Here is a 23,210-nt window from a genome sequence, read left to right on the forward strand (position 1 = left end):
TACATTCCAATTGAGAACATTCTCTTGTTTTTGCTTGAAGCAATCGCTATTGATATAGGTAAATATGTTGAACTAATATTATTTCAATATTCAGTAATTATTTATACAAAGCAATGTTTGTGTTCACTGTTTACTCAGTTCTCATTTATTTTGGACTTCTAGGAATTTATTTAGAACTAAATAATGAAAGATAAATAAAATTTATAATATCTGTATCGGCTATTTCAAGTACGGCCAGCAAATATTATTATTTTAAGTACAAAAGTTAAGATAAAATTGCATATAAATTTTTAGCAATGCTCAATGTCAAACGTAGATTTAAAATCAAGTAAATAAGTTCTTATTTAAATGACACTAACCCATGCTTAATGCATATATTATTATTAGTTTATTTTGCCACGAAAATGCCAAAAAACTCCGAACAGGACAATAAATGTTAATTTAAAAATATAAAAAAAATAAAAACTAACTATATGGAGCTGATGCCAACAAAAGCCAGCAATATTCTGTAACTAAAACAACTGATCCTGAAAAAGTCGTTTTAGTTACTCCATTTCATTATACATGAAACGCCTGAACCGATTTTAATGATTGTAATAAATATTGTTTTATCCGCTTGGATTAAGATAACATTTAAAAAGCTTTAAGAAAGTACCCGAGCGGAACCGGGACAAACAGCTAGCTTTTTTTATGTTAGAGCAAGCAAAAGGGCAGGTGGGCCACCTGATGTTAACATCACCGCCCATAAGCACTTGTAACCGTTTGTTGAATTTGTATGCACTAGGATTAATATAGAAGTACCATTAAATTTTAAAATCTTTCAAGACATAGACCGTGCAGATCCGGGTCGCTAGCTAGTTTATCAATAAATAATAACAGACGATGAAAGCACGTCTTCGGTATGTCATCGCAAATCGCTCGCATTATGTCTTGGTGGAGAGCCAAGGGATAGACCGAGAGCAGGTTGTTCAACTTGTCAACTGATGTTATTTATAGTTCGGGAGCTGGATAGCACTTATCGTTTGTAACACTATTCAAAATGTATGATACGGTTTAAGTCACATTTTTGTGTTTATACGTTATACAGTAATGTGTAGTGTCTATATTCAGTTAAATTAATGATAATTAAATTAATTTAATTTAATTAAATGAATGATATCTAGTTACATTTTTCATAGAGACAATATAAACAAAGAATAATATTATATACTTACATTTAAGTTTTTCTTTCTTTGTTCGTATTAGTAATGGTAGTCTGGAAGAGATCGCTACCTGGGTAATCGATAAGGCCGCCATTTGTACATACTTTTCTCTGTTTGTCTTACTGTATCTGTATTTTATGTTAATTTATGTGTGTGCAATAAAGAATTATCTACCTATCTTAGTTTTAATCCCGCCTATTCTAATTGTCAATTTAATATAAATATGTATTAACAAAATATTATCAACCTATACATAAAAAAATATATGAAAGGTTATTATAACCTTATACCAATACTTATATAGGTCGTCTAAAAAGTTCTAGCATTAAATCAACTACTGAACTATGCCAAAGTTAGCCCACAACCTTTACCAATGTAACTATTCTAATAATAAATTCAGTATTCTATATTTAAGGCTGTTTCGAAATATAGCGGTTAAAAATGGTTAGAACGTAATAGTAATGTTATATGATTGCAATGCATAGCTGTAACTAAAGAAAAATTACAGGGAGTATAGTGCTGCAGTAAAAATTACAGCTTTAAGCTATTGTTTAAGTGAGTACCTAAGGTATGCTTATTTTTTTGTTTTGTTTTTTTTTAATTGGTTGTTTCATACTTGTAGATTAGAATATTTCTTTTATATTATAACTAGCTTTCCACCCGCGGCTTCGCCCGTTTTGTCTAAAACCTAATAAATTATATACTAAAACATTCCTCTTGAATAAAATATCTATCTATTAAAAGAGACCGCATCAAAATCCGTTGCATAGTTTTAATTTAAGCATACATAGGAAAGTAGGGATATAGGGACAGAAAAAGCGACTTTGTTTTATGATATGTAGTGATTTGATAATCTAATTAGCTGCTTGCACCGACTTCGAATTTACTTGAGATAAGAATTAACCTGTTTACAAACTGCATGTCTGTAAACAAACACAAATGTTTTCTCTCTATAAGTTGTATAAATTTAAATAGAAAACTGAAATTGTTTCGACCTTTAGGTATATCAATACGCAGTAGATTTTCACGAATGTATTTCAAAGTGTTTTCATAAAATATTTATACAGACTAAGCTCATATTAATTTTGAAATAGAGAAAAATGAAAGTCTCAAGTATCGTATTAACTTATTTCGAAATAGAACAAGTTTGAATAACTTTTTAATTCAATTAGCGAAAATTGTTTCAATAAATTGCTTCATTTGAAATAGCAAATGAATATCGACTCTATATCATAGAAAATAGAAGTTATTATCATAAAGAGTAATAACTATAAAAATTTTCATTACTTTTGGAGTTCCATTCTGGTACCGGCTTTGATTTAGGAAGTGGTGTAAGTTATTAGAAGTTAGCGATAAATAAATACTTGATTATTATTAAAATATGAAAGAATGAATAAAAATGTATGTTTATTTAATATTTATTCCAATATATATAATAATACATTTATTACAATAGATATATAATATACATTTATTACACTGCCACATAGTAAACAAAATTAGGCAAATGCTACTAAAACGATGGAAAGAAGGTATAATTGGATAACACTCAATTTATATCCTTCGATTTATAAATAGTACTATTGTTTCTTGACACTATTTCGTAAATTACCCTAGAATAGAAATTAAAGATTTTAATGGATTTTAAACGCGATTTATTCGTTATATTCTGATATAAATTGAGTGTTTATCCAATTATACCTTCTTTCCATCGTTTTAGTAACATTTGCCTAATTTTGTTTACTATGTGGCAGTGTAATAAATGTATATTATATATCTATTGTAAAAAAGCTGGAAGAAATTATTTTACAAAGCATGTTGTATTCCAAATGTCGCAAAAATTATGACAAGATCGCCTGGGGACATGACAAGATTTACGAAAATAAACATTATTTGACATGAAATGTCCCAAAATTGTGATATTTGTTTATAATATTATTATAATTAATTCAGTCACAATATTTGGTGAATTATGGCACGCTGTTATTTGTTTTATTTTAGGCAACAAGGAATAATTTAAATAGTAAAAAGAGAAGTAACATTTTAAATTATTTAGGTTAGATGTTTTTAACGTAAAAAAAAACAACTAAATAAGTAAGTAAGGTTATTTTTGCTAATTTAATTAATATTAATGCAACAATACCTAGAAAGCATCTTACAAGATTCATTTATACCATGCCGTTTACTCATAAATTTATTCAAAGTCAAAGGCTGATGCTAGTGTATAAACACAATATCAGTTCGAAGCGTACAAAGATTTAGGTCGTATCATTTATTATATTGACAATATTCTTTCAACGTATTCCGTTGATATTGAGAAATTCCGCATAAAAGTCGGACGGAAACTTAGGTCTAATCTGGAAGATTGTTTCTCCTAATACCTATGTATTTACAAATAATAATTTTCTACAAGCTTTTCAAATTCAAAGTTGGTTTTATGCTGTATATTTTTGTATAATATCAAATAAATATACTTTCCATTTAAAACCATAGTTCTATGTAAAATAAATAAAAAAAATGTGTGCCTGTACTAGTGTACACACGTAAGAAGTGAAACTTCTTTATGACCTTATTTTTCAAAAAAATGATTTACTATATGCAACTTTACAGAAATACGTCGAATCAAAGATGGCGCGTAACGGAAAAATGTCACGCGTAACGAAAAGATGTTACACTAATTTTTTTTCCAACCCCGATAAAGAAGTTTCACTTCAATAAATTTAATATTGTTTCACAGGAGCTGGATAACTTGCAACGGAAGCTTCATACGTCGCCTCGGGGGATATTTGACATGTGCTTTTGACCCAAGATGATGGCCAAAGGGACTATTCTCTGACAGCGTTCAAACTGTTTCTTGTAAATAGGTAAATAATCTTCTGTAAATAGTAAATATATGGTAATGTGTTCTACATTAAAATGTTATTTACTTCATAAAATGTTATTGCCAAAAGTCCTACTTATATTATAAATGTAAAAGTTTGTGATGGTGTACGTAATAATTATGCTAGTTACTATTTCAGGAAATACTGGACTGATTTTTTTTATTATGAAACTTTAAAGTTATATAGGTACTAGGACAATGCTTAAACTATACTTGATTTTGCACGAGGATTCGCCAAGGCGTAAAATAGTGATTCCATTATGGTCAAAACGTAGTATTTTATACCTTAATAGACGCGGAAACTTCAGCGCGATTCAGAAATATAAATAAAAACTGCGCATTTTCAAAACCCAAGGCTGAAACATCAAGCATTTCGCGAGAAGGTAGTTTATGCTAATGAAAGCAATTAGTATAATAATGAGCTCTCCGGGCTTTTCTTATTTTTCTAGACTCTTGCTGTAAAACTGTGCTAAGTACAAACATTATGCGATTTTGTTTCATTTTTAACTTATTTATGGTGAATATCGCAAATATGACCTATTTGTGTTAAGATTTGAATGTTTGTTGTTCTTGGCAGGAAAACGCGCGTCTATTTTGGATACAGTTTTGTATACAGATAGGTTTAAATGATGAGAAACATCTGTTATATAAATTATAGATATAGATATTATATTGTATAAATGAAAGATGTAGAATAAAGTATCGTCTATACAAATGTGTTTTATTTATTTTATGACTTAGTAAATATACTTTTTTGTAGACTGTACTCATAGTTTTCAATAACCAATTTAATTAAGTTCAAACTTTGAACAGAATAACATGTTTAACTTTAAATAGATAAAAGCCTCAAACATTCCATTGATCTCACATTATAAGGAAGTGTACACAAACCCTTACAATTATAAGTTGTGTTGAACTTGTCTTTGCGAAGTTGGGACAACATTATCTTTTGGTTATAAATTGACAATTGTGTACACAGGCCTCTACCCGACCCTACACTCGCATTACGCTTCGCGCATTTGCTATCATGAAAGACCCTTTGTTGACCTCCGTTTGTTGGACTATCAAATGCGTTGGTTTATGTTGAATACTGTTTTGTGAAAAGGGATTAGTTGGTAAATGTAAGTGAATTAATTTTGTGGTAGAACTTATGATATTGATTAATGTGCTAGTGTTGATAAGATCTTATTGTTTTACTTTTACAATTTGATAGAAAATTCACAAATAAAGTCAGTATAACAAGCATAATGTAGTTGCTGCTTTATAGCAGAAAGCCCATATTTAAAACAATACGATGACTAGTAAATTAATAAAAAACTCACAGTACGAATAAGACTTGCTCTAGTTATGTATTGTTCTTCTTCTAACGAAATAAAAATAAGAACAAAAAACACATTTATTTAACCACTCCTGCCTGTGTTCGATACAACTACAACATACTTGATGTAGCAACATCACAAAATCTCTACCAATCATGACAAAACAAACTACTTCACAAAATCGCTATCGCTCATAATTCAAATCGCCGCCACTCACCATACAAACCTCCATACCTCACCTACGATTCACGCTTGAACCCGCGACCGCTACGAACTTCGCTTCAACCCGCTACCGCTCAAGCCCAACCCGCTATCGCTCACCACTCGCACTACAAACTGAGGTCACTCTTGGCCACCCGCCAGCCGCTCCGACCTTGCGTATTATTTCCACCATTTAGTCACTTTTAGTTAGTTTTAGTCATTGCTATTTACGTCATGGTGCACTGATACTGTTTTGACATGCTATCAAATGTTGTTTTTCCGGGAATTATTTAAATATCTATAAAGACCTTAAAGCTATGAATATATTGTTGTACAAATTTCTATGTAAAAAAAATACAGGAGTCCTGCCATCTCTGCAGCACGTTTTTCATCTTCGAGCCAAAACTCTCGTAAAAGCTAGAGCAACACAAACAACATTATTAAATAGTTCAAAAACAACATAATGTTATAATCCTATGTACATAATATTATGTTCAATACAACATAATATAATACTTGTATTGTTGGACCGCAGTCCAACAATAATAAAATGAGTACGCATACTCATGTTATTATGCGTATCCAGTCAGCTAGCTTTTTATGAAGAGCTTTTTATATTATCATCATATTATTATGCCATAGTATAAAATTAGGCTATAAATTTGTAGCAAGTATTAAATTTTACATCATTCACAGCAGGTCTAGTAAAAAAAATATAATAACATTAAAATCCCACTAATATTTTAAATGTGAAAGTTTATGTGTTATTTTATTTGTTACTTCCTCACGCAAAGACTGCTGAACTGATTTTCATGAAAATTTGCACACACATAGAGGATAACTTGGATTAACACAGAATAGTTTTTATCTCGAAAATTCCACGTGCTGTTTTTTCTTTGATTACGCGGCCTAAGCTGCCGGCGAAGAGCAAATATGGTATTACAAATAAGTAGGTATAATATAATATATAAGTATAAGATTTGTTTTAAATTAATACTCCTTATTGAAGTCTATTCAAATACAGATAAATCAAACATCAAATATAAATTTTGATATAAAATCTTCACAATGTAAAAATACGTCAAGGCCGGGAGCTGGCGATGAAATAGCTCGGAAAATGGGTTTATTATATGATATGAAGATTCACAAGGTCAATGCAAGGAGATAAACAAACGTTATATCGCTGTAATAACGAGGCGTGAACGTTTCGTGGGGTTATTTTAACCAATTACTGTATACTAGGTTTTGTTCGTGGGTTTGCTTGTTTGTTATGTTTTTATTGTAGCGTTTTGATACAAGTATATGTCTTATACTCTTTAAGATTATTGTTTTGAAGATTAAATATGACACGTTATTCGGTAAGTACATAGGTTTTTAACTAAAAATGTAAATGTTACATGTTTTAAAATTGTTAATCATTTAAACAGTCAGAATCAAATGAATAATCGGTAAATTGTTGTAATTTTATGAAATTTTCTTCATGTTCTAATAATATTCATATGTAAATATTTTTTTTGTCAAATTTACGCACAAGGTATATGAACAAATTCCATAATTTTGCATTGTTTACTTTCCAAATCAGTTCAAGGTTTTGCGCCATTTATACTCATCCAAATATTAGCTTTAAACTTCCGCATTTAATAACAATATCATTTGTGTTGATAATATAAATACTTCCGAATATTATTAATATGAATCTCTTCCCACATTAATTGATAACACAGAAGAAATGTAACAGAACAATATCTTAATCTTAATACTATTATAAAGGCGAAAGTTTGTAAGGATGTATGGATGTATGGATGTATGGATGTTTGTTACTCTTTCACGTAAAAACTACTGAACCGATTACAATGAAATTTAGCACACATATAGAGGGTAACTTGGATTAACACATAGGATAGGTTTTATCCCGGAAATCCCACGGGAACGGGAACTATGCGGGTTTTCCTTTGAAAACGCGGGCGAAGCCGCGGGCGGAAATCTAGTTAGGTATATAATAGAACAACTTGTATATAGATTTCGAATCCAGGACCTCCGTCTCTCAAACCTTAACCGCTGCACCAAAGAGACATTACATATATATAAGCTAGAAATATTTATAGTATAAGCAGGAAGAAAGAAAATTTCCACTAATCTATTGAGATTGTTTGTATAGCTGTGAAGATTTTCTTTGATATTTCACGCAAAAACTTGTGAACGGATTTAGTTGAAATTTCATATGCAAATAGATTATCTATTGAAATATCCAATAATCTACTTTTTATTATAATAAACTGGATAAAATATGCCATAATTTTTGTTATATCAGTTAAAACAAGCGAATTGTTCGCTAGCTCCTAGCCTATGTCGATTTCTTAGAAGCTATTTGTTGAGTCGTGTATTTATAAAATAGTTGACCTGGATACAGAGTCGAATATTTGAATTTCGCTATCTCGAGACATGTGATTACATTGAACAATATCCGAGGGTAAGCGACCTGCGTGGAGTCGGGAAATTGGATGGGTTTTTGAATAAATTTGGTTATATTTTGAATGTTTTATTTTAGGATATTTCGTCATAACTAAAATAGATAGACTACATTTATTATTTGGTCGGTGTTTCAATTTTAATAGGTAGATTATGAGTTTTCTTAAAAGATTCACTGAAATATGCAGGACTAAAATAATCTTTTATCTTATCTTTAATCTATTCTCTGAATATTTAAGTTGCTATATTTTATAAGTTGCCAGTTTCTCTAGGTATACTATAATATTACTAACTACAATAAATATTTTTTTTATAATAAACAGACAACTACATTTTACTAAATTTTGAGTCTGTTTTTCTTTCACAACCTTAACAGTTATCACATTCGAAGAACCAAATTTCCTTTACTTTCTCGTTCTTTAACACGCTCCACTGCACCTAAAAACCAACAAAAATTCCAAATCACAGCCCACTACGGCTTCACGTAAATGGGATTAACTGTAAATCTCACAATCCCACTTATTTACATAATATAATTAATGTAATCCGTAATTAGTCGATCACTAATGACAATGATAATCTATTATAACATCCACTTTGATACCAAATTAATGGGTTGCATGATAAATAATTGTGTTATATAACTTCTCCCGTTATGATCATTATCGGTATTTTGTATATCAATGTATAGTTAATACAAGTAAATCAGAAACATAATAGTTTCACTCTTATATACTTACTATGTCCCGTGGGTTTACGCAGACAAAGCCACGAGCAAAAACTTTCATTCCATATTACAAGCCTAATTAAAAAAAAACTGCGTTTTACCTTTGCTTTTCAACTAAAAATTACCATTTCATTCAAAAGGGTACAATTATTTAGTCGAAAAAGCTTAACAGACAGACAAACTTTCAGATTCACATTTGCTAATGGAATTTTCGCAATGATTAATATAATTTAACCTAAATAAATGTTGCTCAGTGATAATGTGGCATTCTCATCATGACCTATTTTTAATGGCATTGAAAATAAAAATATAAATCGTTTCTCTTTAATATTATTTATCCATATTATTTCACGCAAGTTTTCATATAGACATCCATACTATCCATACTAATATTATAAATGCGAAAGTAACTCTGTCTGTCTGTCTGTCTGTTACTCAATCACGCCTTAACTACTGAACCAATTTGCATGAAATTTGGTATAGAGATATTTTGATACCCGAAAAAGGACATAGGATAGGTTTTATCCCGGAAATCCTACGGGAACGGGTTTTTCTTTGAAAACGCGGGCGAAGCCGCGGGCGGAAAGCTAGTATTATATAAATTATTATGTAAAGAAGTATACATTTACTTTAAATATAACAAGTAAATCCATACTTAATATTATAAATGCGAAAGTAACTTTGTCTGTCTGTCTGTTACTCAATCACGCCTGAACTACTGAACCAATTTGCATGAAATTTGGTATAGATATATTTTGATACCCGAGAAAGGATATAGGATAGGTTTTATCCCGGAAATCCTACGGGAACGGGTTTTTATATCCAAAATCCAAAAAAAATTATGAAATCGGTCCATCAATTCCTAAGATCAGCGCGAACAGATAAACAAACTAAAACAAGCATTATGTTATAAATTAGATTGCTATCGATAGCATTTTTTTATAGAAAACAATTTTCATGCAGGTATTACTTACCTACGCATTTTTTTTACAATTTTTAATAGTAATTATAGTAATAGAATTTAATAAGACCGTACTTAATTTGTAGCACATTATCTTAAGTTCTCATTAATAATGATATGACACTCTCAAATTAAAGTGTAGGCGATAATGCAAAATAAAATTAAAAATTACAATTAACTGAGTCATGTGAGTGGATAGAACATGAGCTTAAGACTTGACCCAGATTTAGTGCATTTGAAAAATTCAGTTAGGCTACCTATACACGAGCGTGAAATATCGTTGACCTAATGTTGATGTGGAACATCTATAGGCGCACGTAAAACCGATTTCTGGCGTGGCGACGCATGCCGCACGCAACAAAATAGTCTAACTATATACTAATCTATATGCAGTAGTGTTTTCACTAAATTTGTCGTACAAAATAATGTCGATGTTTCACATCTGCCGGGCGTCCCGTGACGTCTCACATTTTTGAGCGTTTATTTCGTCAAATGGTGCAGTGGTGCGATCTTGCTTTGCATTAAAGTTCGATTTCAAGCACAGGAAATGTAAAGATTAATTATAATATTATATATAAAAAAAACACTAAAAATAGTCTACTATGGTATGTACTGAAAGTTTATACAAGTATTATGAAAGAATTTTCTGTAAAGAAGATCCACAATTACTTACGAAATTATCAAATGAAGTTTCAACAAACCTCAATTAGTATTAATTAGCCAAAAACGCCGCGTTTGACCCGCTCGTGTATCAAGACCTAACTTTTTATATAGAGCATCAGTCTTAATGCACTGAGTCTGCTCTTTTAATATAAAGAATGGTTATATGCAAGTGGCTTATCCCATATTTTATGTTTCAGACATTTAAGATATGCATTATTCACAATTAGAATAATTTTACCTTACAAGCTTCTACCGCGTTTTATTCAAAAAGAATGAATTATTATAATATATGAAACGTAAGAACTTTACATTTCAAAATGAAACATATTTTTACATTTCAATTTGACGTTTTCAAGACTTAAAAGCTAGAAAAGTTACAAAATTATATATTACGGTGATGTAAATCAATACTGACTAATACTATTATTTGAATTGGCTGTTTGTCATCAAAATTATGCTTATTTTTTGATAGATATATAGAGAAAAGAAATGAAATCATTCATTAACATCACAAAATACGCAGGAAAAGATTTACGAAGTCGGATACAAAATATAGTACACACACAGCAAACATACAATAAAATATATCTCCCCAAAATACAGATTGAATTTTTAAACATCAAAAATATATTAAAAATGCTGATAACACTTTTAAAATTCATTTTCTCTCGCAATTTTTTAAAATTAAAAACATAAACACAAAGCAAATTTCAGCCTGACCTTCTGAAATCCAATTTAAAATAATAAATATAGCTGCATTAATTAATGGGTATAATTAAATTTCCATTTCAATAAAATATTACGATAAATAATATCGTTATTTCTGTTTGACCTTAGGGAAATATATCGATACAGTTTTTATGTAACTTTGTATTTTCTTGAGTTAATAACGTAGTATCTTAATTAAGAGTAGTCACAATGGATTTAGAAAAATAAATAATTGTTTAATTTTTGCTCATATTTTGATTTATGTAGAGTCGTAAGGTATAAAACGGGAAATTTTCGTTCTTTTTAACGGATGGAAATGGCAATTTATTCACTAACTAGACGCCTAATTCGTCAATAAAAGTTATCTTATCATAATATGTAATATTTACTATACTATACTAGCTGTGCTTCGCGGTTTTACCGGCAGTGCACCGCTCCTTAGCAAGATGATAATATATTATAGCCTTCCTCGATAAATGGGCTATCTAAAATCCAATATTTTTCAAATCGGACCAGTTGTTCCTGAGATTAGCGCGTTCAAACAAACAAACAAACTCTTCAGCAGTTTACATAATATTTACGTGAAAACCATAATGGAAAGTCTATGCTAGGAAGAGTGTATGAAGTATGTTTGTCGCGTGATAGCATGAACTATTCTTACACCATAGACATAAAAAATTATATTCACAGTATAATAATTTCATAGTTCGACAATATACGTAAAATCTATTTAAAGAAATGGGTCATAGATTTCTATAGATTACTCGCACGCTGTCATTGAACGAATCATCATTATTTTTATAACTAGCAGTATTCGTTTTAGCTATTATAGATATTACATTAAACTACTAATATATTTAAACGTGTCTTTTTACAGAAACGCGTATGTGAAAGGGGGTCAGTGAAACACAAATTATATTTGATTTGTTTTTGGTCATTAAAATCGATATAAAAATATGTTTATTTCTGAATAGTATTGGAAAAACAGTTTTTCGAAGTTAACTGCAAATTTTTGTCACTAAATATATTATTGCGTATACTGACATGACTTACGGTTGTACACAATATAACTAAGTACGATAAAAAATAACTTATATTCATATTCTATGACTTTTATTACCATGTGAAAAAACCAAGTATTACGTCATCATTTTTAAAGAAACTTGCCTACATATAAAAATATTATAGAAAATTCATGTTTTATATTTTAATACGCAAACAAACATAATACAATACAATACAATGTTAACGTAAAAATCCTAGTTTACACTATACTAGCTTACCGCCCGCGGCTTTGCCCGCTTCGTCTAAAACCTAATAAATTATATACTAAAACCTTCCTCTTGAATCGCTCTATCTATTAAAAAAACCGCATCAAAATCCGTTACGAAGTTTTAAAGAAGTAAGCATACAAATAGGGACATAGGGACAGAGAAAGCGACTTTGTTTTATACTATTTAGTGATTACAATACTACTAAATTACTAATAGTAAAGTTAACTACTAAAACTAAAATACTCTTGAGTACAAATAACCGGAAACCCGGGGAAATGTTCCAATTCGATTTTTATCAAAGCCTTTAAAGCTATAATTGTCAAGACAAATTAATTTCTCAAATACCAGCTAACTAGATTTTCGACCTTTATTCAGTTTTAATATCTGATGGCATTTTATATCTTTGTTTCGTATTGTTGTAATATTTGTGTGTATTAACAGATCACTTCTACGAATTAATATTTAATGAAATATATTCTTATCTCTTCACAATTTTAAAATTACTCATACTCTCTGTGACATCAGCTATCAGCTAGGAAAAATCCTATAAAAACGAATGTAACATACAATTTTGATCATGACTAAACAATTTAATACTATACGCCAACAGGGTAATATCACAGACTAATAATAATATACTACGTATGTAATATTACGTTACTATAGTATAAACTGTTTCACACCTTCCACATTCATAGCTTTTAATATTTACAACTATATGAAAATACTAGATTTCCGCCCGCGACTTCGCCCGCGTTTGCAAAGGAAAACCCGCATAGTTCCCGTTCCCGTGGGATTTCCGGGATAAAAACTATCCTATATGTTAATCCAAGTTACCCTCTATATGTGTGCTAAATTTTATTGTAATCGGTTCAGTAGTTTTTACGTGAAAGAGTAACAAACATCCATACATCCATACATCCATACATCCATACATCCATACATCCTTACAAACTTTCGCCTTTATAATATAAATATTAGATAGATATTAGATATTAGATATTAGATATTAGATTAGTCAAAAATAGTTAAATAAGGTTATCAGTGACTTTACAGAAAGCTCTGAAACCAGGCCTTGATGCAAGCAGTGGGTGTACACTATATGTATGCGTAGGAGGTTCTATTCTTAACGTTTTTCAGTTCATTTTTGTTATCATACGAGAGATCTACTTTAATATCATTTTTAACTTGCTCTATGTTGTCTATTTTTGGAAATACTCATTTTAATATTAATATTTTTTAATGTTTACCTGTTGTTCACATTCTTGACTTGTATTTTTGTATATAACTGTCTTTTAGATTCTATTTTGACCCACTTTAACACAGATTTAATTAAAATTTTGTACACTATTCAGGGATCTGTAATAATTCAATAATTTCATGAGTTTAAGCGTGTTTTCTTTTAAACTATATAAACTATTATATTTATTAGTCCTTTCGTAATCGAACTTAGGACCCTATGTACCTTGTAATATATGAGTATTGAGTATCTAACACTTGTACTAACGTAAGTATTACATAACAACTTCAGTAATTAGCCCAGCATGATAAATATAGTACGTCAAGAACAGTGATTATGAGTGAAAACTGAACATTATTAAGATCGATGTAATATGATGTAATGACTCAGCAATTTTGCGGCTAACGAGTAATATAAAGGGGTTAGTAAAGTATTGAATCAGCATAAAAACTCCCGGCAGTCGGTTGACGCATCGATTATACAATAAGCACAGAGTGAGCAGCCTCGCGAAGCAATTGCCGCGCGAGGCGATGTGGAATTGGCTTGGCGAGGAAGCGGCGTCACATGTGTTTTACTAAAATTGTTGAATAAGCTATCGTCTAGTAAGTTATCTCCAATTTAGACTACGAATAGTCGACTAATCGTGACTGTGAAGGAATATTAGTAGGTGATAAATTCAATTTTGATATTGCCATTGCTCCATATTCATGCTGTTTTTACTAAATATTATACAGGAGATCATGTGTTTGTTTGGTTGATTGTCTTTATTCACATTTTTTTGAATGGAGATAGACCTTTTACCCTGTTAAAACATCTCGTTTCGATGGGTATTTACTTTGACCACACTGCGGACAGCAAACAGTGTCGCAATTACTGATAGTCACTTATATCAAATCATTCACTTATAATATTGCTATAGATAGTGTAGGTATGTGCAGAAGTAAACATTTCTGTCCGTTTTTACCCATACACGACGATAAACCGACTTTCCTTAAACTTGTAAGAAGGCCTTGGCAAACATGCGTTCAAAAATCAACTTTTCTTACAGAGTACAAGCCTCTACAAGTATTAAACAGAAACCTCGATCAAAGTCCTGACGCAAAGCTAGCGTAAGTATAGCAAACAACTCCAAGATTGAAAGGCCTAAAGATAATTTTGAGCAAGTTTATCAGCACTCGCCAAAACTTGTGAAGTATTCCGAAGCAGAAAGCAGTTTAAATTCAGCGGCTTTAAGTCCGAAAATTTAAAATGTATAAAACTCATCTAGCTTACCAGCTGGAGCCTCCTGAATAGTGCATGGAATGTACTTAAAAGAGTTGATAATGGTTTGATGCATTTTGGAGCAGCCTTGATTTTGTGTCCAGTCTTTGGAGTGCTTTTCTAAGATGCTTTATTACGTATAACCTACTTGTAATACTAATATTATACACGTGGAAGCTAGATGTATAGATGTAAGTTTGTAGCTCTTTCACGCGAAAACCTCTGAACCGATTTTGATGATGCTTGGCAGTGACGTATGTAACGTACCAGAAAAACAAGACTTGCTTGTTACGACACATTATATGTCAATTTCAATTAACAGTAGCTCTGTAATTACGTATTGTTGATATGGTAGAGTCGTTCAAATACAACGTAAAATTGAAAATATCAACCGAAATTTTTTAGTTTATCTTTATTTATTTAGTTTTTCAATGGATGGAATTTATTTTGATGAAAGCTACACGTCCTATAAAGTATGGTGTTCATAAATAGTGTATTCTTATAGACTTGTATCCTTTCAGTGGTAATTCATGCAATTAAATCAATATTGTATTAGAATTACAAGAATATTTTTTTTGAGTGCCTTTTTCAATAGGTTTTCAATATTTTAATACAATTAACTCGATAAGAAATTCTATTGCAATAACAATAACATTTAATAAAACAGTAAATTCATAACAATAAAAGTAAAGTAATGCGTTTTGTCAAATAAAACTCGAAATACTTCAGTGACATAGTAAGCTTGGAAGCAATTTCGCAAAGTGCTCATACATTTGCATTTAAACGCTGCCGGGTAAGTTTCTGATTGATTTTTCATACTTTTAAAAGTTCTTTGTGATTTATGTGCTTTATTTTGCTTCCAATATGTTTGGGCTTGTGTTTTATCGGAGTGAAGAGTTTACAATTCATTCGCGAATCATTTTTCCTATTGTGTTTACACGTTTAACGATGTGTGGTGCAAATATAGTTTTTGGTGATTTTTAAATAAAAGGTTTTCAAATAAATTCATAATGGAGACTAGAATAGGAGATTTAAAGGTAATAAAAGGCTTTTAGTAGCATATATTTTATAAATTCACGCTCAAAAAAACCGTTTTTGACTCTATACTTAACAACATTGACCGTGATGCACAAAATGTGCTCATGTTGTTTTAGACATTATCAGACATTTGCACAAACTAAAATCTTTCCTGTTAATAACAGATCGTAATAAAAATACCGTCGATTTTTTTATTTTCAAACACATAACGATTCCCTATTGTACTCTACAAATATTTTAAGTTCCGCATGATTGAACCAATTACAAGATGCTCTTACCGCAGAACAGCAGTTCTAGTCCATCAATAATATCCACTAAATATTTAAAAAAGCAGTTATTTATCAAGCTTAACAGTTGCAGTTTTAAGTACCTAATGAATGCAATGTCTAGTATATTTAGTTTATTCAAATTTTTCATATCCAATTAATTTTGTAATAACAGAGATTCGTATGATCAAACAAACTCGACTATTTTAGTTCTAGTTTATGATGAGTTGATCTTCACGTTACATTAACCGCTTCCTCCATTTTAAAAGTCGGTTAGACAACGATTGTAAACATCTTACAGAATCCTGTACATGCCATACGAAACAATTTCGCGTTTGAGTTATACGTTTAAGTTAGGGTTACCACTGCTATTATTAACAAAATAACTATATAACTCCAATTATATTTAGAACTAGCTGCCCGTGGTTTTGCTTGAACATCGCCACCTTGTATGCAGAACTTTGAAGCTAAGAGTAAAGTAAATTTAAATAAAAGTAAATTTATATCATATATGATATAAATTAGGAATTCGATATTCTGACGTCAATGTACAATACAAGTCTTCATAATTCTGTATAATATGTATAAACTTCATGAGGTATCGACTGCGAAGTGTTTCTTTACAATTGTCAATTTGCAACAAATATTACATGTAGAAAATGACAACACAACCAATAAATAACTATAGTCATTAACTAATCTGGCAACCCTAATTATAAAGCATACTGCACACACGTACTCATTAAAATTAAAGCTAAGATTTACGTAAGCTCGAACGAAAATAACCGTTGAATCACGGATGTATTTAATTCGGTTTATTTAAATCGATGGCTTGGCGTTGTGGAAGGTCACGGGTTCGAATCCACGGGAATCTTGGAAAATAGGATTTTGTTAATTAGTTTCTATATTACTTCGTAATTACTGAATTTAAACATAGTAGTAGTTTAAGAATTTATATTATGTACCTACATAACATCTTTGTAATTCTACATTCTGCAAATAAAGAAATTTGAATTTGAATTTACTGTGATTTTCTTAATATACCTATTATTTTGTATTATGTCTAAACTAATATTATGTTTTATTTGCCTTAAGGAATAGTGAAAGCTCGTATATATTTTAAGAATTAATTCTAGCAACTGCTTTTTCTATATTGAATATTAATGTACAAAAAATATTTTTATTTTTATTTATCTTAAGACTGTTTTGACTATGCATTCATTAGTTCGTAAATAAGCTTTACACCAATCTTTTGTCCAATTTTAAAATGAAGCAAACAATTACAGATATATGTATGTTTTATAACACCTTTAGTATAATTAATAGTGATCGGGTTCAATTAATATAATTCGTAATTAATATTATCGTTCACGCAAATATAATTTGTATGTTAAACAGTTTGTATGAATGGTATTTCGTTTTACGGTGATTAATTAGCATTTTTAATGCAATATATCTATTTTTAATAATATTTTCGTACACTTCTTTCTATTTTCTAGTTATTTCCTACGCCAGAAAATGAATATTTGTTATATTTATAGTTTACCGTATTTTTTTTGTTTTTGTAAAGAAAGGGATTAGGTAGAGCATAACTATTTGAAAATACGATTTTGGCACCAAATTATAATACACGTTCATAGTTTTTTCCCTTAACACCTGTCAAATGGTAAAAGAGAAAGATTTTAAAAGGTTACTTAAAAATTTAACTTTACAATGTTTCATACAGTCCTTTGTTTTCATTATTACTTGTTAAATTAAGCCCGACGTTTATAACTGCGTACAAACCCCTTGTAGTGTAAGCCTATTTTCTAATAAAGATATTAAAATTCAAGGAAGCCTGTGGAATTGAACAAATTTACATTTTATAAGTCGACATTTGCATCAAGCAGCTGTCGTTTGAGTGCCCCGCGAGTAAATGCGAAATTCCGTGTGTTTGATACTCGATTGCTATGTAACGGCTTTGTTTAATTAGGTATGGTTGTGAATTTAAATGTTTTCATTCATGACCTTATAGGCTCTCAATGACTCGTTACTAATTAGATTTTTGTTTATATTGTTACATCACACTAATTTATAATATTATGATTAATTTAGTCTTATTCCAAGCTTAGTAAAGCTCATAATATAAAAACTATATTACCGATAAACATGCTTGAACTGAATATAACATGCTCTATTTATTAATTTAAGATTTGATTTTATTATATTTGAAATTTTATTAGTATTTTCTAACTAAGATCTAAAGGTGTATAAAGTTTATATACATTGAAAATAACATGAGTACGCCAGACTTAAGTTTTCGAAACATCACGTTTAGTTGAGGTATTATAATTATAATATAATTAAGCTTACATTAACAACCTTATGCCCGTTGTAATTGAGATTTCTAGAAACATTCACACGTTTTCAGTAATTAAAAACTTAAATACAAAAGCCCTGAAAATATATGTATATCAATTAAATACAAAGGAAGCGTTAACGCTACATTATTTATTGTACTGTGGCTTAAAAATAGACCTTATAGATATATTCTATAAGCTCTATTTTTACCAAATCTTAAAACGTATTATTAGTGCTTTTCATATCCTTATATTATATATATAAGAAATACATATTTTTATATGTTTAAGGCTCTTTATATTATAAAGTATCACTAGCTGTGTTCCGCGGTTTAACCCGCGGGTTATAAAAATTCATCCCCTAATCCAACCCTTTAGGGATTCATAATTGCAAAAAATGAGACATGTGTTCGACCTTATGTCGTTAACTATTTATTTAAATTTCCCCCTAATCGATTTTGGTTTAGCTGCGAACGCGTAATAGACAGATTTTGCATTTACTTTATTATGGATTACCTAGTTATTAATAGTTTGTTGGCTTCTCTACATTTTTATACAAAACTGTATTTTAAAGATTTTGTATACACTAAAGTTGAAAACGACTGCATGATATTCGAGTATATAAATTGTTTTAAAATTGATATTGATAAGATTTTATAAAACTAGCCGTTTGTCCCTGTTTCGCCCGAGTTGACCCAGAATAAGAAGAAATACTTAATATAGTAAAAGTCTGAGTAAAGATGTAGCTTTCTTATCGGAAAAGAAGTTTAAAATCGGTCCACTACATTTCGAGTTAAAACGCAACAAACAATTAAAACTTTCCCCTTTTAAAATACAAAAGTAGAGACTAACATAATACAGTTAATATCTTTTTCGCATATAAAATATATAAATTGTACAAAATTTACGATATCATAAAGCGTTAAATAATTACTTATATAAATCATCATAACCTTTGACTGTACAATTTGTATGAATTTCATATTATTTTAAAGTCATAAATACGATAACCGACCTTTTCATCAGTCAAAATAATATATATTTTGTTTCGGCGATAAATACTTAAGTTTTTGCTATTATATTTTATAGATATTTTTCAATTTATCACAATAATATAATATGTAGCATTAATAATAAATAATAATAATACTCAACCAATTGCAGTTAAAACTATAGAGATTAAAAGTTTGTAATCATATATTTGTGTACTGTCGAAACTGCTGATTCGATGTAGAGACGACGTAGAGTTATAAATTGATATCATCTTCAATTCTATTTTAATTTTTTAGCAGTCACGTATAAAAGCTACTACCGAAAATACATTCTGGATTATTTTTTTGCTCTACATAGAGTCGTATAGTAATAGTTATGTAGTTTAATTTTAGTATTCAGTATTTTAGTACCGGCCTAATGAAATGAAATATAATGTGAAAATTATATATAATTTTAAAGAAAATAATAATTTAGAAAACGCTTCGTAGAGTAGTGCAAAATCAAAGCTTAAAACTTGCTCTGCAGCAAAAGCGTTAATTACTCCGTGAGAAATAATTAATTAATTGAATAAATCAACGTTATGTGCTTTATAAAACAGTACAACATTTAAAGTATTTTGCACGCTAATTATAAATAGAAAAATTTTCCCACATTTTCCACGATTTTCCATAATTACGCGTTAACACTTTTCGCTATCATTGCTTATAAATAGCTCACCTTATCCATATAAATCACATTCCATTACACAGCACACACATCACAGGCAATTTATCATTCAAAAATTTTTCAAAACATAACACACGCGGCTCTCGATCCCGTCGGCTACGACACGTCGCTCTCCACGGCGGTCCGCCCGATACTAAAGCTTAAAGCTCGAACCGGGGGCGGTGCGCGTGTGTGTGTGTGTGTACGTACGGGGTGGTTTTGTCTATGTGCGCACTCAGGTCACTCGAATTTTGGTAAGACAACCGATGTGAAGTGGCGTGCCCTACATACGTATCCTTTAGGAAAATCACTTCTTTACCAAACTTATTATTGTCAGGAAACTTCTGCGTTGATTACGTACGTTTATTTAGTGTATATTAATTAAACTTGGTAATGATCGATACGGGAATGTTATGCTGTTATCTGTTCTTTGCGAAATTGTTAACTGACTTGTATGTGTGGAAAATCAACACTAATAGGAAGTTGTATGTTTGATAAAATAGAAGCTTTATGAAAGCTTAGTATAATGCGCATTATGTAGTAATTTTACCGCAGTTATGTTTGTTGTCGTTTTATTGTCATTGAGATAGAGGCATATTGTTAGTCTAAAATTGCTAATTTTTCGCAAGTCTTAATTGTTTCATTGAAATTAATTAAACTCATTGTTTTAGTCTGTCACACGATCGTTTTCGTTTGCTTTGTGTTTTAATAGTGGTAATTGTATATAATTTATTGAATATTATAATAGCGGTTAACATACTATAACACTTATTCAAATTTTATATACTCTACAGTGTGCTAAAATGTGGTCTCTATCTTTAAATTGTACTTATAACCATATGCCATACAAATGATTACATTGTTGTTATTATTTTGAATTAATGAACTGACTGTCTTTTTTAATATTAAAAATAGTCAGTTGATTTGTTTTTTTTTTCACTTTAAAAATCTGTCATTTTCATAGTCTCTACATTTTGTAAGCTTTCTATTGTGTATGTTTTCCGTTTCTCAGTTGAGATTCTTTTCGCATAAAACATCAGATTTATTAATAATTTACGATCTTATTATTATTTTACAAACTTCGAGGGTGACTCTATCTATTAAAAATAGTATCGAAATTCGTTTGAAGTTTTACAAGACCTAAGCACACATAAGGAAGCGACTTTGTTTTACACTTTGTATCTATAGTGTTACTAACTTGCTATTTATTAAATGACAATCGCGGAAGCACATAACAGGTACAGCATTTAAAACTGTTTGACGTGAGACAATCACAATTGATTCCCATGCTAGGAATATTTCTTTGTTTATTTCTGTTTAAGTTCCTCTATAACGGAAGTTCGATTACGTATATATATATTTTTGTAAGGTTTGATTAATTGTGTTGTGTTTTATGTAATAAAGTGTGGGTTACGGGTAAACTATTGGAATATTTTAGGTAAGTATTTGACGTGTTAAGAATATTTGGTATTTCGAGTGACTGTGTTAAAAATAAAAATGTATCTTGTATGAGAAATTTTTAGATTTGGTTTGCGTAACATCTTTGTATTTGGTTGAAGAATTATACCAAGAATAAAAAAATAAGCAATATATTTGACTTTATATTATAATACAATGTAATTTTGTCTCATTTAAATAAAGCTACGACATGAACTGTATGATATTATATTGTGTAGTGTATTAAACGTTATTTTTAAAATACGAAAGAATAGTAAAAACGACGCGATGTTTATTTAGTCGCATCTTAAAAATATAACTACTATTTATAATTATTACAGTAAACTATTTGTATTTTAACATTAAAATATATTTTTCGAATTTCTTTATTTTTGACGTCTCACAATTAAAACAGCTTTGACAGAAAGACGGTGAAATTATCAAGTAATTGAAGGGGTTCTTTCCGTTCGTTTTGTTTTTGTTTGAGGTCGGAAGCCTCAAAAAAACTTTCTTAATATTTGCAAAACATAGGGCTTTGGAAAATTATGAGTTGTTATTTTTTGCATGTTTTCCTGTAGTCTACTTGATAAGTTGAAAATGGCGTAAACTAGAGATAAGGCTCTTAAAAATACGTGCGATAGCTCATTTGATTCGGAATGACGTCTAGAAAAATGTATCGGAAATGTTTATTAGCACACAAAAAATTGCAAAAGTTATAGGCAAATTAAGTTTCCAAAAAATAGGTATTTCGTTTATTGTTAATAACTCCGAAATTATTAATATTTCAGAAATTATGAAAAAAGATTCTTAAAGAGGAGGAAATTTCCAACGAAAAACTCCCGACTCCCGGAATTCTATCTCAATTATTTATAATTTTAATTTAACGCTGACAATAGGCCTCCGCGCGGCATTTTTAGATAGCGCGCGCGGCTTCAAAACCGAGCACGTCACACTAATTATTTTTTTAAGGTATTAAATATTAATTTAAAAATTTAAAAAAATTATGGTGTATTCCGAACACTTCAAAGAATTTGCTCCCGTTGGAAATTTTACTTAAAGTTAATTTTTCAACAAATTAGACAAATGTTAACTAACGAAATTTTTTTGAACTTCCGGCCTTATTGCACATTAAAAAAAATGTTTAAATAATTGTCGGTAAAATTTTTCACTTCGTGGAGCCCTTCATATAAATATACTTAATAAGATCGCGCCATAAAAGTTTAAAAAATGTTAATACTTTGTTTATAATATTTTTTTCAAGTTAACAAAAAACTAGAAATTTCTAGTTTTTTGATCAATTTACTTAAATTGAAAAAATTATTATAAACAAAGTAATAAAAATTTTTAAACTTTTATGGCGCGATCTTGTTAAGTATATTTATATGAAGGGCTCCACGAAGTGAAAAATTTTACCGACAATTATTTAAACATTTTTTTTAATGTGCAATAAGGCCGGAAGTTCAAAAAAATTTCGTTAGTTAACATTTGTCTAATTTGTTGAAAAATTAACTTTAAGTAAAATTTCCA

The 23,210-nt window shown here is 29.8% G+C and overlaps 1 protein-coding gene across 2 annotated transcripts in view; it reads right to left on the reverse strand.

The window, feature by feature from the left end:
* The window catches only part of nrm (neuromusculin), a 361,740-nt gene extending 341,020 nt beyond the window's left edge, over positions 1-20,720 (reverse strand). The window contains exon 1 of one of the 2 annotated variants that reach the window (XM_089711855.1): positions 20,259-20,720. The gene's annotated coding sequence lies outside the window, so the exon portion shown is untranslated. The remainder of the gene's footprint in view (positions 1-20,258) is intronic. The other variant, XM_089711856.1, reaches the window with a different exon arrangement.
* Between the last annotated feature and the right edge of the window lie 2,490 nt (positions 20,721-23,210).

Source organism: Colias philodice, chromosome 27, assembly GCF_061535455.1.
Source record: "Colias philodice isolate Cphi_HAF_F1 chromosome 27, ilColPhil1 Martin Lab GWU primary, whole genome shotgun sequence".
Lineage (NCBI taxonomy): Eukaryota > Metazoa > Arthropoda > Insecta > Lepidoptera > Pieridae > Colias > Colias philodice.